Source organism: Carya illinoinensis, chromosome 11 (assembly GCF_018687715.1).
Source record: "Carya illinoinensis cultivar Pawnee chromosome 11, C.illinoinensisPawnee_v1, whole genome shotgun sequence".
Classification (NCBI taxonomy): domain Eukaryota; kingdom Viridiplantae; phylum Streptophyta; class Magnoliopsida; order Fagales; family Juglandaceae; genus Carya; species Carya illinoinensis.
In genome coordinates, this window is record NC_056762.1 from 2019036 (window position 1) to 2032824 (window position 13789).

Genomic DNA, 13789 nt, shown 5'->3' on the forward strand with positions numbered 1-13789 from the left:
TTACATGTATGTCAAGTCATGTAATATTCACTGTTGCAAGTATGCCATGTTAAATATGTTGTCTATTATATGTTATGCCATATTACGAAATGTTTCTATCTCAAGTTGGTCATGTATTTCAAGTTATGTTCAAGTCACGTTATGTTATGTCAGAGTTTCAGTCATTTTGTATTCCAGTCACGTTTCATCTTGATTACTTATGTATGGAGTCACAACAATTGTAGCGTATACACTACGTGAGACACGACAATTGTGACACGTAAAATACATGGGGCCACAACAACTGTGGAGTACGTATTTAAGTAGTTAAAGAATAAGTTTCCGTAGAATACATGGGGCCACAACAACTGTGGAGTATGTATTTACACGTAAAATACATGGGGCCACAACAACTGTGGAGTATGTATTTTTCATGTTAAGTCAAGTTTGTGTAGAATACATGGGGCCACAACAACTGTGGAGTATGTATTTACACATAGAATACATGGGGCCACAACAACTGTGGAGTATGTATTTTTCATGTTAAGTCAAGTTTCAGAATAAGTTCATGATAAGTCAAGTTTCAAATCACGTTTATGTTAAGTCAAGTTTCAGAACAAGTTCATGATAAGTTAAGTTTCATATCATGTTCATGTTAATTCAAGTTTCAGAGCAAGTTCATGCTAAGTCAAATTTCAGATCAAGTTCATGTCAAGTCAAGTTCAATTCATGTTTCAATTTAAGTTATGTCAATTTTTCTATGTTTTACGCCAAGTTATGCTTTAATTACTTATGAATTTGATTATGTATTTATGCTTTTACTGTCATCCATGCATCATTAGCTTGTGTGGAAGTTTTTTTGTTAACTTACTGAGATTTGTGTGAAGAAGATGAGATGAGAAAGAATATGAACTGAATAATTCTTTTATAGAGAAAATTATGACGAATCATCTCTCGTGAATCATTTCTCTACAAGAGACAAGAGCAATGTAGTATCATAGTTGCGGTGCCTGACAATTACAGAAGAACAAAGTAGTGTCGTAGCTATGCGGCGCCTGACAACTACAGAAGACCTATAAAAATCATGCGGATTAGAGTTGTCTGGTCTAAAACAGAGGGCCACCGAATTAAAAAAAAAAAAAAAACATAGAGAGAGAGAGAGGATAACGGCTTAATTTTAATGAATTCTCTACTAACTATGGTATTTACAAGAACATTTAAAGTATATCACCTATGTTTTTCTAAAGAAGAGTTTCGGAAGATTATTTACTTAAAGTTTTAGGTTTGGAGAGTATGTCGTTACAACTTGACCAACCTTGTGCAAAGAAGTATAATCTAATTGTTGATTAAAGTAAGAGAGTTAAGGAATGACATAATCTCAAAGGCAAATATATACGGGATAGACAGTAGGTTGGTAAGCAACACCTCCTCATTAAATTGCTATTTCTTACTTACTTCGATTTCGAGGACGAAATCTTTTTTTAGGAGGGGAGATTGTAACAGCCCGCTAGAAATTCAATTGTGGAATTTCTTTTGACCTTAAGAATCTTTTTTTACATGAATCGACTAATCGCATAGGTTTTAGCCTGTCAACATAGTTAGTGTTATCACTCACTATGGTGCCAGAAATGCGATTTTAATTATTTGAGATAGTTAGAAGTGTCAGAATACATTATAGTCTACACCACTAGGCTTAATTGAATATTTAAGATTTTTCAGTACTAAGTTTATTACGTTTATTTTTGGAGTGAATAGTAATCTCGGTAAACGTACTAAACGCTATGTTTTCAAAATCACAGTGTGAAATATCCAAATTAGGTTAGCGAAATTTTATTTGGATACTTGGCAAGATCTTAACCACACATAATAAATAGTATTAGATACTTAGTACAAAGAGAAACCATTAGATGGAATTGTGAAGGAAATCAAGGTGTGAGATCATGACACCTAAACAAAATACACATTTGGAAAATATCTTAAGAACATAGATTTAAAATACATATGGAAAGATTTTAACCACCTTACTCTTCCAAGTCTACTCCACATTTAGAAAATATTTTAAGCTAATTTCGTGGATATTTTTGGGTAAAAATATCTTGAGTTGATTTTTGTAGATATTATTAGGTAAGAGAGTCCTACACTCCACTCTCACTCCGGTAAGAGAGTCCTACACTTAACTCTCACTTCGGGTAAGAGAGTCCTACACTTAACTCTCACTCCAGCCTCATCTCTTCCATATCTTATCCACAAGTATCTCCAGCCACCCCTCCCCACGAAATTATCTTCATTTATGCTTTCCATTGAAAGAATACCAAATACTCTCTCTCGGACAGCTTTTAGGAGTTCTTTTGTACACCCATTTCGAAGCTTTTGTAAGTGTTTTATCATAAAGTCTCCTTCATATAAGTTGTTCCTCTTTGAGTCTAGTTTCCGTAGATGTATTTTTCGTATCATTCCATGATCATTTGGTCAGTAAAAAGTATTTTTAACCATAGAAAGGTCATTCTGGGCGTGAATCTGGAGAGTATGTTATAGTTTGGAGTTTTTGACCAAGCTAATGGATAGATATTAGTCCAAAATTTTTATGGAGTATTGTTAACATGTATATATGACTATTGGTTGAGGATTTTTGCATGATTAAAGGTTTTGATGAAAGATTTTCTTAGATTTAGAAACTTAGAAACTGGAAGAGGAAAAACAGTTTCTGTTTTGAGAAAGTTTAACTCTTTGGTGGTCTAAACCTATTCTAATGACTTTGATAATTTTATTGGAGGATCCTAAACATCTTATATACATGTTATATTATTATTTTGAAGATATTTGATGTTAGTTTCAAAAATATGAAATTTTATGCAAAGAGATATTCAGATAAGCCAAAGTGTGGATATTCTTGGCTAAATTTATGTTTTGGTTAATTTCTAACCATGTGATCTTGAATTAGAAGCTTGTATATGTTTTAGGACATCTTTTTAAACCATGTGATGGTTTGGTTTGAAGATCATATATTTATAAGTCATAGATCAAGAGATTTATCAAAACTAGTTGGGGAAAAAGTTTCTGTTTTTGGACTAAGTGTAAAACCAAAAACTCCAAATGTTATTTTGTGATTTTGGTGACTTTAGTTTGATGATTTAAAGCATGGTTGATGTTAGGATGATATTATGAATATGTTAGAAGTAAGATTTGATTTTTGAAATTCTTCGAGATGTTTTGATTTAAGGTCAAAACTTGTGATTCAAGTGCTTGGATCTTTTTACAAAAAAAAGTTTGGTGTTAATTATTAGCTTTTTCTAAATGGATGTTTTAAGTATGGTTTTGAACTTAGGATTGGAAGATGTTTGTTGCAAAATTTTGATTTAAGCATGAGTTTTGAAGTTGGAAGGAATTGCAACAAAAATCAAGGGAAATGGCCTATGGATTTTTTGGCTATAGTATGTTTTCCATAGTTGTGTTTTGTTTTAAATTTTTCTGAGTTGATATTTAAGTTTATGACAAAATTTACATGAGGAATGTAAATTTTGGAAACTTTTGGAGTTAGTATGCAAAATCCTTAAGTTATGGGTAAAACGGTCAATTTCCTACATGCAGAGAGTAAAATAGAAATTTTACTTTTTAAGTTAGTATTTTCCATATTTCAATTTATTAGTGATTTAGTGCTAACTTTTAGAATCACTAATTACAGTTCCTCATGATCGCGCTTAAGGTTTTATAAGAAACGCGAAAATCGAGGTAAGTTAGCTTTTAACTTACTAGCAGTCTACTGTGTATGTGTGCTAAGTAAAAGAAATACGGTGTATGTATGTATGTTATCATATATGTCATGCCATGCCAAGTTATCACGTAATTGTCTATTATACAGAATTTATTCTGTCATAAATTTTTATCTGTTACATAATATATTCTGTCATGTATTACTATACATTACAAGTATGTCATGTTAAATATGTTGTCTGTTATATGTTACGCCATGTTACGAAATGTTTCTATCTCAAATTGGTCATGTATTTCAAGTTATGTTCAAGTCACGTTATGTTACGTCAGGGTTTCAGTCATTTCGTATTCCAGTCACGTTTCATCATGAGTACATTCACTTTGTGTAGAATACATGGGGCCACAACAACAGTGGAGTATGTATTTAACTACAATTGTGATGTGTAGAATACATGGGGCCACAACAACTGTGGAGTATGTATTTACACGTAGAATACATGGGGCCACAACAACTGTGGAGTATGTATTTTTCATGTTAAGTCAAGTTTATGTAGGATACATGGGGCCACAACAACTGTGGAGTATGTATTTAACTGCATTGTGATGTGTAGAATACATGGGGCCACAACAACTGTGGAGTATGTATTTACACATAGAATACATGGGGCCATAACAACTGTGGAGTATGTATTTTTCATGTTAAGTCAAGTTTATGTAGGATACATGGGGCCACAACAACTGTGGAGTATGTATTTAACTGCATTGTGATGTGTAGAATACATGGGGCCACAACAACTGTAGAGTATGTATTTACACATAGAATACATGGGGCCACAACAACTGTGGAATATGTATTTTTCATGTTAAGTCAAGTTTGTGTAGAATACATGGGGCCACAACAACTGTGGAGTATGTATTTTTCATGCTAAGTCAAGTTTCAGATCAAGTTCATGTCAAGTCAAGTTCAGTTCATGTTTCAATTTAAGTCATGTCAATTATGCTATGTTGTATGCTAAGTTATGCTTTAATTACTTATGAATTTGATTATGCATTTATGCTTTTACTGTCATCCATGCATCATTAGTCTGTGTGGAAGTTTCTTGTTAACTTGCTGAGATTTGTAATCAAATCTCACTGTGGTAGTCCCAACTACCATTCCCCCCGAATGGTAGATCTTGTTACAGGACCTGAAGGAGGATCAGGAGCTGACCAACTAGACACAGTCGATTGAACGACGGTGCGTCGTTAATGTTAATATAGTAGTTAAATTACTACTTATACGATGGAGTTGCATCTCCAGTACTTTTGGATCATAACTATTTTGGAATAGTGCTGTGATCTTAGTTATTCAATGGATCTTTATGTATGAAGTATGTTTTAAGTATTGGGATATTTTCAGTTTGGTGCATAGTATTACTAAAGAAAAAAATTATCCGCTGCGAATATTGCATAATGTTAGATGCATGTTAGGATTATTGCATCTTATATGTCATGAACGGGGGCAGGTAACCTTGTGTTGCTTGTCTCGACGCTTCAAATGTCCGTCCGATCCCAAACGGAATTTGGGGGCGTCACATTTGAGATATTTTCAATTTGATGCATAGTATTGCTAAAGAAAAAGTTTATCCGCTGCGAATATTGCATATTATTAGATGGATGTTAGGAACATTGCATCTTATATGTCATGAATGGGGGCAGGTAACCTTATGTTGCATGTCTCGACGCTTCAAATGTCCGTTCGATCCCAAACGGAATTTGGGGGCGTCATAGGACAACCCATTTGTTTTTATATGCAGGGATGGGGACCAGGTGGGTATTCCACCCATCCGGATTTTCACCGGTCATCTCGATTAATCATATAAAAAGAAAAAACCTTAGTTTTCAAAACTATCTGTTTAGCTATCTCAGTCTTTATTCCCATTAATTTTCTCTTTTATGCCTATTCCCCAACACAAACTCATTATTATTCTTCTTCTTCTTCTCCCCCTCACAAACCCCATGACCACAACAACCCGTCACTAGCATGCCTTCTACACAAATCCATAGGCCACGATGTGGTGATGGTTCTCTGAGGATATACCCATAACAATAGTGGGCCAAGATTCTCTGCACGTTTCTTTGATTTAATATTTTTTTTTTGTTGAATCAATGTAATATTTTGTTTAATCGATATATTTGAAGTTTGATATATAGATTTGATGTTTGGATCTATTGATTTGATGGTTGGATGTATCGATTTGGTGGTTGAAGATAAATCAAAGTTTTGTTTTGCGAGTTTAATCGAACGGCCTGTAAGGCCTTATGCCCATCGAGCGATCAGACAAAGGTAATTGAATATGCGGGACAGTGTCGAGGAGCAGTTGAGAATTCTCAGTTGAGAATTTTGAGTTTTAAGATTAAATATTAAAATATTATATTTTAATATTATTATTTTGAGATTTGAAAAAGTTAAGAAAAAGTTGAATTGTTTATTATATTTTGTATGGGGATTTGGAAAAGTTGTAATAATGAGATGAGAATTTTAATGGGTACCTATTCTTGTGGGCCAACTTATGGAGTGTCGGGTTTGTGGAGTTTGGTTTATTCTTGTGGTGGCCTCTTTTAATAACCCAACCCAACAATGACTCATCACGATGTTTTGGTGGAGTTTCAATGAGGCTTGGGCCATGGAGCGCCAAATAGAAAGTTTGTTCGATGTTCGCGCTACAGGTCATTTGAATGAAGCTTAGACAGATAGTTTGCTTGAAATTCACTCAACATGTCAAGTGAACATTAGATAGACAGTTCGCTTAAATCTTGCTCGATACCTCACTCAAGCGAATAATGCGATAATTGAGAAATTAGGACTTCCGCCGTGTCCCTATTATTAACAACAATCATCAAAAATAAAATCAACCCACATGTTTAGAATACTTACCAAATGGAAGACTTGCAATGGCTATAAAATCTCCAACGTAAACTTCCTTCCATCTCATACAAGTGGCTAAAACTTTCTTAATTCAATGTGCATATCTCACGTAGTAAACTTTCCTTGTACAAATCGTTGGCTCCAACAGCAATATATAATTTGTTATATTGTATTTTTCACTTGTATAAAAATGATAGAAGACTCTTAGTTGACTCATGTTCACTGAGAATTTATTTCAAACACTGTGTGTGCATAGTTTCTTTACCTATATATGTTTCTTACGAACATTTACCTATATGTTTCTTATGAACAGTATGTTCATTCTGGATTTGTGTGTTTCGTTCTAAAGTATATTTTATCAATTGTCAAGATAATAAAATCATCTGCAGTTTTGTAGACGTAGTCACGTTTCCGAACTACGTAAATCTTTGTATCGAGTAATTGATTTTTTGTTATGTTCTTTTACTTTTTTATCATTGATTTTTCACAATATGGAGAATTTAATTGCGAGTCACTATATGTTAGAAAAAAGACTTCCCTTGGGCCTTAGTTGCGTATCAATTTAAAGAAAGAAGAATCTTGAAGAAATGGTTTAAAAATACAAAAGAAAAAGTTAAAAAAATAGGATGAACCATCATGCAATTGCGGGGACATTAGTCCAGGGAATTAGGCGACAGAAGGGCCTAAGGTTAGATACATACAACAGGTAGATATGCATTCTTTCTCAGCAGTTAATTAAGGAGCAAGAATACTGATTAATTGCCTTACCATGACACAAAAACAATCAACACACTACACCGATACACACAAGATCAACATACATATACACATATAGACACATGCTCATATAGTGTTTTTTTCTTTTTTAATCTGAAAACATCATATCATGTTTGTGGGAATTATAGAAAATATTTCTATGACAAGAACTGAGTGGTCAAAGACAGAGCTCATGACTCATGCTAGAAACCCTAATTTCATGAATTAGAAAGTGTAACATTTGGGGTACTTGATTCCCAAAGAAATATTGATCTGAAACTGCTCAATTGGGGAGGCTATATATATATATATGATGTTCCTCATAATAAAGCAAGCGTAGGTGTGTTTAACGTACATTAACACATTGGCCATTCAAAAGGACCCCAAAATTCAGGACAATTTATTAAAAAGTGGAGGAATTCATCCAGAGAGATTGATTCAAGAATAAAAAGATTAATATATTTGATTGGATATGGACGTGATGTCCAATATTTGTCTTCAACAATTTTTTTTTTTTTTTATAATAAATTAAGCAATTTTATTAGAGATAATAATTACAGAAATTTATCAAGCCAAAAAGCTTGAGAAAGGAAGTCTAGAATACAATCATACCACATTTGAATACTCTCAACATTCCAAGCATAATAGGCAAGCTGATGAGCTGCCATATTCCCCTCCCTACACACATAATTTTAAAACTACAAGAGTTAAAGCACCTCTTTAGCTTATCAACTTCAATGTACAAGACATATAAAATAGAGTCCACCATATTATTTTGTTGAAGAGATTGTATCAATAACGAATAATCACTTTCAACAATAATATTAGAGATACCTACTGAGGAACACAATTGAAGGCCCCATAGGACTGCCAGGAGCTCTATCACTTCTGGATGTTCAACTTCATATTCAACTTTACTAGCTGCCATTAACACCCATCTAGATTCATCTATCAAAATTACTCCAATTTCAGCTTTCTGACAATCCATGAACATTGCCCCATCAGTATTAAGCTTTAGACTTGCCTTTGGTGGTGGTTTCCAACCAACATGAGCTCAAAGTTGCACCTGATTCTTCACTTTCACTGCTTTATAACTGTGCATAAGACCCATAACATGATTAATCACATGACTAGGGCTTAATCTAACCTGCTCAAACTTCCATTTATTTCTCCTATACCAGAACCCTGAAGCTAGGCAAAAGAATAACTCTAAACTGTCCCTCTCTCCTCCTTCTATTAGTTTTAGTGCTATATCAAACACTTTATAACCAAAATAAGCAAAATTAATAGAAGGCAAAGACTCTTGCCAATACTCATTAATCTGAGGGCAACCAATTAAAGCATGATGCAAATCTTCCTGAGAATTAGAGCATAGACTGCAGACAACATTATCAATTATTTGTTTCTAAACCAGATTTGTCTTGGTTGGAAGGCCCTCTCTACAAACACACAGGCAAACACTCTAATTTTGTTAGGAACCTACATCTTCCATAAAGCCTTCCACACCCTCTGTTGTCTACCCATATATGAGGACTCTACATAGAAAACCCTTTGATGAGAGCAGATATTCCTATAGTAACTCTTTACAGAAAACTGACCATTTCTCTCATATTTCCAAATCCATTTATCTGCTATACTGTCAGGACAAATGACCACTTTAAGAATTTCATATACAACTCTTGGATTGAAGAGAGTTCTAATTTTATCTATGTTCCATCACCTTGTCGACTCATCAATAATAGAAGCCACTAACTTCCCTCTATTCTAAACAACAAAAGCATTTTCCAAAACCAATGAACTATATCCTAGCAACCACTATTCAGTCCATAAATGTGCTGATTTACCATCCCCAATACACCATCTACAACCCTTTATTAACCACTTTTTAGCCTCCCAAATGCTCCTCCATGTATAAGATAGGTAAAACCTCAAAGTAGCATCCAAAAAACTAGATTTAGAGAAATATCTAGCTTTTAACAGTTTATGAATCAATTAATTCTCATCCTGTAATAACCTCCAACCTTGCTTTGCAAGAAGAGTAAGGTTAAAAATCCTTAAATCCTTGAAACCCATCCCCCCTCTTGCCTTACTGTCACACATACTTATCTAGCCAACCAGTGGGTCCTTCTCTCTTTAGCTTTTTGACACCACAAGGATTTTGCTATTAAACTCTCTAACTCAGAACAAAAATCATAGGGTAATAGAAAACAATTCATTGAAAAGGCTGGGATTGATAGTGCAATAGCTTTCATTAACACTTCTTTACCACCCTGATATAGTAGTTTCTTCATCCAAGTTTGAAGTTTTTGCCAGACTCTTTGTTTAATCACCTGGAAAGCTCTTATTTTAGATCTTCCTACAATTGGAGGCAAACTAAGGTACTTTTCATATTGTTGGATCTCACTATTACACCCCACCAATTTAATCTTCTCTTGAAACTCCATACTCGCATTATTACTAAAAATCATGGCTGTTTTCTCCCTATTTATTTTCTGCCCAAAAACTCCCTCATAAGCTTCTAAAACAGCTTGGACCCTCCTCTTTTCAGCTACCTCATCCTTGCAAAAAATTACACTATCATCTGCAAATAACAGGTGATAAATATTAGGTGCCCCTGCAGATTTTTATACCAGAGATCTCTCTTTTTGCCCCTGCTTTTTGTAAAAAAGCTGTAAGCCTTTCAGTACACAATAGAAAAAGATAAGGGGATAAAGGGTCCTTTTGTCCCAAACCCCTTGTAGGATAGATAGACCCTTTTGGCTCCTCATTTATTAGCACTGAATATGACACTAATTTCACACAAAACAGAATTAAATCTATAAAAGATTGTTGAAATCCCAATACATTCATCACAATGCTAATAAACTTCCACTCAACTCTATTATAGACTTTACTCATATCTAACTTTATAGACATAAACCCTTGTTTCCCCTTATTCTTGTGTTTTAAATAGTGTGCCAACTCATATGCTTAAAGAACATTATCTGTTATTTGATAGCCCGAAACAACACTTTGAGTATCTCCAATAATACAAGGCAACATAGATTTTAATCTATTAGCAACAACCTTGGCTATCAATTTATAGACCATATTATATAGACTAATGGACCTATAATCAGAAACAACAGCAGGATTACTCTTTTTAGGAAGAAGGGAAATGTACGTGTGATTAAGAGAAGCTGGAAACTCACCATTATTCAAAGCTGTCAACACTACTTTTGTCATTGAATTGCCAATAACATTCAAATATTTTTGATAGAAAGTTGCTGATTAGGGTTCGGAGCTTTTGATGGGTGCATTTGAGATAAGGAAAAAAATACTTCTACTTCATTATAACACTGTGATAGTGACTCATTCATAGAACTAGTGACTTTACCAAAAAGTGAAGCCAAAAAATTAGTTGAGCCCCTTGGATCTGAAGTAGAATACAATTATTCAAAATAGCTTAAAATTGTACTATCCCTTTGCACACAATACTGCCAATTCCCAAGTGAGTCCTTAAACTTTAATAACTAGTTTTGTCTTCCTCCTATGTGAAGCCTTCATATGAAACTACTTGGAGTTTTTATCACTTTCCTTTAACTACAAAACTTTAGACCTTTGCCTCCACATCAATTCATCCCTCCCCAACCACTTTTGCACTTCCTTTCTAGCCTCTTTATGATCACCACCGCACTCACCTACTGGATCTATCTCATTCAGACGTTACATCTTTTGTCTAGCCACAAACAACTGTTTCTGAACATTACCAAAATAATTCCTATTCCAATGATTCAACTGAGCACCACACTGCTTAATAATACCCATAACATTCAGCATTGGTTTATCTTCCACATCCCTTCTCCAAACTGTTTTGATAATATCTTCACAGGCCTTCTCTCCTACCCACATGTCTTGAAATTTGAACAATTTTGTAGGGCGACCAGAATCTACTCAAACTTCTATTTGAACCCAAATGGGAACATGGCCTGAATAGGAAACTAGACCATGAACAACGTCTGCATTTGGAAATAAACCCCACCATTGACAATTCACTAAAACCCTATCTAATCTCTCACTAATGCAGTGAGAACCCTCCATGCGGTTACTCCAAGTGAATTTATTCCCTCTAAACCCCAATTTCTCGTGTTGGTATGAGATCTCATTGAAATCACCCAGAACCATCTAGCAGCAATTATTTTTTGAAGTCGTGGCCGATCGTTTCAATAAGAGAATTGATTAAGTTCAAAATAAGCAATGTCCCAATGCAAGAAATTTTTATTGGAAACATTCCTCTAATGAATTCCTTGGGAACTTCTATAGTAAATGGAATATACAGAATTGTGATCAATTAAATATTACAAAGTCCCAGTATATATTTATCGGTCAGAACTGGACAAGAACAAAATTTTTGTTTATACTGACACCATAATACCAGATTGGGGGAAAGATTAGAATTGGAAATTGATAAAAAAGCAAGGATATGGACTCGTGTGAGTAGGAAACAAAAAATATCTATTTTAGTTCTATCATCAGCTATGGGTTCAAATCTAAGAGAAATTAGCATGCCATCACAACTATCCTTATCCTCTAAGTGAGGATAATTATATATATATACACACACAACTGATGACTGGAAATTATGAGGATAAAATAAAATGAGATGTCAAATTCTGTTTTGAATAATTGATATATATATATATATCACTACTTGCAAATAAATTTTTCTACTCATCATCCCTATACCACATACCTGTTCAGGAAAAAAAATAAAAAGATAGCCACTTCTCTAAGGATGAGTAGTATTTTTCTTTGAGAATTGATGAGAGCTACCACCTTCTTCAAACCTAAATGATTTGACTTTTGTGATAGCCATAAAGATTGTTTTTTCTTTCATCAATAAATATAGATTATATATAATATGTAGGACCTGCAAATATCAATGTGAATATATATGTGATCAAGTGGCCGCCTACAGAATATGGAACGTATATATGATCATTTTTGCCTTCATATTTGAAAATTTGAAGTCCAATATCCGAACTCCAGACTTTTCTTCTAGCAACTCATGTTATGTTATGTCATGTCATGAGATCAAAATGCTGCACGTGACAAGAAAAAAAAAACCACGATGCATTGTACACTACTTGATCTTATAGTGATTATATACAATTATGGCTTCTCAAGTACTGATTGTGCTTTAATTTTAATCCAAAAGTGTAAAATATATAATCCAGTTATGCCCAAAACAAACAAATATACTAGCATGTACACTACATGATTAACCTTATGATCATCCTCGATATAGGAGGGGGAAATTATATGTATAACATGAAATGAGGAAGAAATCTAGGTTATATATGATATATGGATTCTTGTATTTCTTATATATATATATATATATATTTATATGTACGTACACTGTAGTACTAGATAAATGATCTAATATATTATTGCTGAAGATCGAATGACTATATATATTTGATCATAGTCATAGAATATATATAAGAATTGAGTTTTTCATGATACCCAAAAAGATTGCTTTTATTTCATGATCATCAGAATAATATTATATATAGATATATTTTATATATAGGATTAATATTAATACAGAGATATAGTCCGAGTGGTAATCTGAGCCACTAGAATTAAATTCATCCTCATTCGAAGATGAAGGAGATCTATGTTCGAGTAAAAGAAACAGATCTTCTTGATCAACGGTACTGATATTTAACTCATTAAACTTTTTCTTAAAACCTTGCGGCTTCTTTGTACACTTATTCGCATAGTATCCAGGTAGGCCACAATTAAAACATGTTCCCTTTGTAGGGGTTTTTGAAACCTTTTTCTGAAATGGTTTCTTTCTAGAAACTGGTTTTGAAATAGGTTTTTTATAAAACTCCTCATGGGATCTGTTATAGTTCCTGTGAGGTTTTGAAAACTTTTTAGAACTCTTTTTACGCTGCACGGATGAAGCAATAGGAGGAAGGTCAAATTGTTCGCAAAAGTTTCTCATCTCGTATTTGGCTAAGATAATCTATCAATATTCCATTCATACATTTGGTCAGCAGATACGGAGAATTGAGATTGAAAACCTCTTTCTTCATACTATAAACCATAGAACAAACTTTTCCTGTTTCCAGAACACAAGAACAATGTGTTCTATTTCAAAAGAAAATGATAAAATATTTTCAAGAAAAAGGTTATAAATTTATGCATATTGCTTTTGTTCAAGTAGCTATTGTACCTGTAGTTAGAAAATGTATTAATGCTTGTGTTCTTCTATGTTTACGTGATGGCAGATTTAAGCAATTTAATGATAGTGTTCTAGGGATAGTTCAAACCTCCCTGATTGATGGACCTCTGTTCATTTTAATTGCTATCCTGATTTAACTGTTGATTTATTTGATAAAAATGTTTTGTCTACTTTAACTTTGAATGTCCAAACCTCTGGTT